This window comes from Durio zibethinus, unplaced genomic scaffold (assembly GCF_047325235.1).
Source record: "Durio zibethinus cultivar Kanyao isolate XHJ-2024 unplaced genomic scaffold, ASM4732523v1 HiC_scaffold_3, whole genome shotgun sequence".
Classification (NCBI taxonomy): domain Eukaryota; kingdom Viridiplantae; phylum Streptophyta; class Magnoliopsida; order Malvales; family Malvaceae; genus Durio; species Durio zibethinus.
This window is the reverse complement of record NW_028323044.1, coordinates 2,923,126-2,928,125: the sequence shown is the minus strand read 5'-3', so window position 1 is coordinate 2,928,125 and position 5,000 is coordinate 2,923,126.

Below are 5,000 nucleotides of genomic sequence, written 5' to 3'. Positions count from 1 at the left end.
CAGAGGTTTGATGAGGGATAGGGGGCCAACACAAGGGCCAAGCACCAGCACCCATCGCACGTCATGTGCGCACACCCCCCCGGCCCCCCTCCCAATCGCCGGAACCCCAATGCCGCCGGTCAGGTTCTCCGGCGGTACTCCGGCGATGCTCCGGCGATGCTCCGGCGATGCTGTCCCGAGTGAAAAAAATGCGGCACCAGCACATGCTGGAGCCAAGCATGGGCACCGTGGCTCAAAATCGAACTTCGGCCAAGGCCTCGACCATCAATGGCACATGATGACGCATGGTGATGGCACATGCATCGACCATCATCGGCATAGGCTGCCCTTCGGTACGGGCACTTGCCTCGACCGCCATCGGCACAAGCTGGGCCCTGGTGTGGGTTGTTGCCTCGATCACCAGCGGCACATGCTGAGCCTTGGTGCGGGCGGTTGCCTCGAGCACCATCGGCAGACCCTGGGCCCTGGTGCGGCCGGTTGCCCCGATAACCATCGGCACACGCTGGGCCCTGGAGCGGCCGGTTGCCTCGATCACCATCGGCAAAAGCTGGGCCCTGGTGCGGGCGCTTGCCTCGACCACCATCGGCACACGCTGGGCACTGGTGCGGGCGCTTGCCTCGACCACCATCGGCACACGCTGGGCCCTGGGGCGGGCGGTTGCCTCGATCACCATCGGCACACGCTGGGCCCTGGTGCGGGCGGTTGCCCCCAGCACCATCGGCACACGTTGGGCCCTGGTGCGGGCGCTTGCCTCGACCACCATCGGCACACGCTGGGCCCTGGTGCGGGCGCTTGCCTCGACCACCATCGGCACACGCTGGGCCCTGGTGCGGCCGCTTGCCTCGACCACCATCGGCACACGCTGGGCCCTGGTGCGGTCGGTTGCCTCGAGCACCATCGGCACACGCTGGGCCCTGGTGCACCATCGGCACACGCTGGGCCCTGGTGCGGGCGCTTGCCTCGACCACCATCGGCACACGCTGGGCCCTGGTGCGGGCGCTTGCCTCGACCACCATCGGCACACGCTGGGCCCTGGTGCGGCAGGTTGCCTCGAGCACCATCGGCACACGCTGGGCCCTGGTGCGGTCGGTTGCCTCGAGCACCATCGGCACACGCTGGGCCCTGGTGCGGGCGCTTGCCTCGACCACCATCGGCACACGCTGGGCCCTGGTGCGGCAGGTTCCCTCGACGACCATCGGCACACGCTGGGCCCTGGTGCGGCAGGTTGCCTCGAGCACCATCGGCACACGCTGGGCCCTGGTGCGGTCGGTTGCCTCGATCACCATCGGCACACGCTGGGCCCTGGTGCGGGCGGTTGCCTCGACCACCATCGGCACACGCTGGGCCCTGGTGCGGCAGCTTGCCTCGAGCACCATCGGCACACGCTCGGCCCTGGTGCGGTCGGTTGCCTCGAGCACCATCGGCACACGCTGGGCCCTGGTGCGGCACGTTGCCTCGACCACCATCGGCAGCCTCGACCACCATCGGCACACGCTCCGCCCTGGTGCGGCAGGTTGCCTCGACCACCATCGGCACACGCTGGGCCCTGGTGCGGGCGCTTGCCTCGACCACCATCGGCACACGCTCCGCCCTGGTGCGGCAGGTTGCCTCGACCACCATCGGCACACGCTGGGCCCTGGTGCGGGCGGTTGCCTCGACCACCATCGGCACACGCTGGGCCCTGGTGCGGGCGCTTGCCTCGACCACCATCGGCACACGCTGGGCCCTGGTGCGGGCGCTTGCCTCGACCACCATCGGCACACGCTGGGCCCTGGTGCGGCAGGTTGCCTCGAGCACCATCGGCACACGCTGGGCCCTGGTGCGGCAGGTTGCCTCGAGCACCATCGGCACACGCTGGGCCCTGGTGCGGGCGCTTGCCTCGAGCACCATCGGCACACGCTCGGCCCTGGTGCGGTCGGTTGCCTCGAGCACCATCGGCACACGCTGGGCCCTGGTGCGGCAGGTTGCCTCGACCACCATCGGCACACGCTGGGCCCTGGTGCGGGCGCTTGCCTCGACCACCATCGGCACACGCTCGGCCCTGGTGCGGTCGGTTGCCTCGAGCACCATCGGCACACGCTGGGCCCTGGTGCGGCAGGTTGCCTCGAGCACCATCGGCACACGCTGGGCCCTGGTGCGGGCGCTTGCCTCGACCACCATCGGCACACGCTGGGCCCTGGTGCGGGCGCTTGCCTCGAGCACCATCGGCAGACGCTGGGCCCTGGTGCGGCAGGTTGCCTCGAGCACCATCGGCAGACGCTGGGCCCTGGTGCGGCAGGTTGCCTCGAGCACCATCGGCACACGCTGGGCCCTGGTGCGGTCGGTTGCCTCGAGCACCATCGGCACACGCTGGGCGCTGGTGCGGGAACTTGCCTCGACCACCATCGGCACACGCTGGGCCCTGGTGCGGCAGGTTACCTCGATCACCATCGGCACACGCTGGGCCCTGGTGCGACAGGTTGCCTCGAGCACCATCGGCACACTATCGGCCCTGGTGCGGGCGGTTGCCTCGACCACCATCGGCACACGCTGGGCCCTGGTGCGGGCGGTTGCCTCGAGCACCATCGGCACACGCTGGGCCCTGGTGGGTTTAGGCACATCTTCAAATTTCTGCCGTGCCAATGCCATTTTTATGGCTTGTAAATTCATACAATGGTCCCCTAAGCCTTCACGTGAAGTTTCGTTGGAAGATGACTCGTTTTCTATTTTTCACGATTTTCGAAACTTTTTGCGGTTCGGGAATTTTTAAAATTTTTTTATAAGGATTTTTGGCCCCAAATTTTGTAGGCATGATCCTTCTATTTTTGTTGGCATGCACAAAAAAATTCAGCTAAAAACTCGAAGTAGAGAAGATTTTGTGACCGTTTGAAAAAAGTGTCCCCATTTCAGACACTTTAACGGCTACTGGTAGCAAACCTGTAAAATCTCAAATGCTCTTTAAGGGGGTGTGAATTCTCAGAGGTTTGATGAGGGATAGGGGGCCAACACAAGGCCAAGTACCAGCACCCATCGCACATCATGTGCGCACACCCCCCCGGCCCCCCTCCCAATCGCCGGAACCCCAATGCCGCCGGTCAGGTTCTCCGGCGGTACTCCGGCGATGCTCCGGCGATGCTCCGGCGATGCTGTCCCGAGTGAAAAAAATGCGGCACCAGCACATGCTGGAGCCAAGCATGGGCACCGTGGCTCAAAATCGAACTTCGGCCAAGGCCTCGACCATCAATGGCACATGATGACGCATGGTGATGGCACATGCATCGACCATCATCGGCATAGGCTGCCCTTCGGTACGGGCACTTGCCTCGACCGCCATCGGCACAAGCTGGGCCCTGGTGTGGGTTGTTGCCTCGATCACAATCGGCACATGCTGAGCCTTGGTGCGGGCGGTTGCCTCGAGCACCATCGGGAGACCCTGGGCCCTGGTGCGGCCGGTTGCCCCGATAACCATCGGCACACGCTGGGCCCTGGGGCGGGCGCTTGCCCCCAGCACCATCGGCACACGCTGGGCCCTGGTACGGGCGGTTGCCCCGAACACCATCGACACAAGCCGGCCCTTGGTGCGGGCTCCTGGCTCGACCACCATCGGCACACGCTGGGCCCTGGTGCGGGCGCTTGCCTCGACCACCATCGGCACACGCTGGGCCCTGGTGCGGGCGCTTGCCTCGACCACCATCGGCACACGCTGGGCCCTGGTGCGGCAGGTTGCCTCGAGCACCATCGGCACACGCTGGGCCCTGGTGCGGCAGGTTGCCTCGAGCACCATCGGCACACGCTGGGCCCTGGTGCGGGCGCTTGCCTCGAGCACCATCGGCACACGCTCGGCCCTGGTGCGGTCGGTTGCCTCGAGCACCATCGGCACACGCTGGGCCCTGGTGCGGCAGGTTGCCTCGACCACCATCGGCACACGCTGGGCCCTGGTGCGGGCGCTTGCCTCGACCACCATCGGCACACGCTCGGCCCTGGTGCGGTCGGTTGCCTCGAGCACCATCGGCACACGCTGGGCCCTGGTGCGGCAGGTTGCCTCGAGCACCATCGGCACACGCTGGGCCCTGGTGCGGGCGCTTGCCTCGACCACCATCGGCACACGCTGGGCCCTGGTGCGGGCGCTTGCCTCGAGCACCATCGGCAGACGCTGGGCCCTGGTGCGGCAGGTTGCCTCGAGCACCATCGGCAGACGCTGGGCCCTGGTGCGGCAGGTTGCCTCGAGCACCATCGGCACACGCTGGGCCCTGGTGCGGTCGGTTGCCTCGAGCACCATCGGCACACGCTGGGCGCTGGTGCGGGAACTTGCCTCGACCACCATCGGCACACGCTGGGCCCTGGTGCGGCAGGTTACCTCGATCACCATCGGCACACGCTGGGCCCTGGTGCGACAGGTTGCCTCGAGCACCATCGGCACACTATCGGCCCTGGTGCGGGCGGTTGCCTCGACCACCATCGGCACACGCTGGGCCTTGGTGCGGGCGGTTGCCTCGAGCACCATCGGCACACGCTGGGCCCTGGTGGGTTTAGGCACATCTTCAAATTTCTGCCGTGCCAATGCCATTTTTATGGCTTGTAAATTCATACAATGGTCCCCTAAGCCTTCACGTGAAGTTTCGTTGGAAGATGACTCGTTTTCTATTTTTCACGATTTTCGAAACTTTTTGCGGTTCGGGAATTTTTAAAATTTTTTTATAAGGATTTTTGGCCCCAAATTTTGTAGGCATGATCCTTCTATTTTTGTTGGCATGCACAAAAAAATTCAGCTAAAAACTCGAAGTAGAGAAGATTTTGTGACCGTTTGAAAAAAGTGTCCCCATTTCAGACACTTTAACGGCTACTGGTAGCAAACCTGTAAAATCTCAAATGCTCTTTAAGGGGGTGTGAATTCTCAGAGGTTTGATGAGGGATAGGGGGCCAACACAAGGCCAAGTACCAGCACCCATCGCACATCATGTGCGCACACCCCCCCGGCCCCCCTCCCAATCGCCGGAACCCCAATGCCGCCGGTCAGGTTC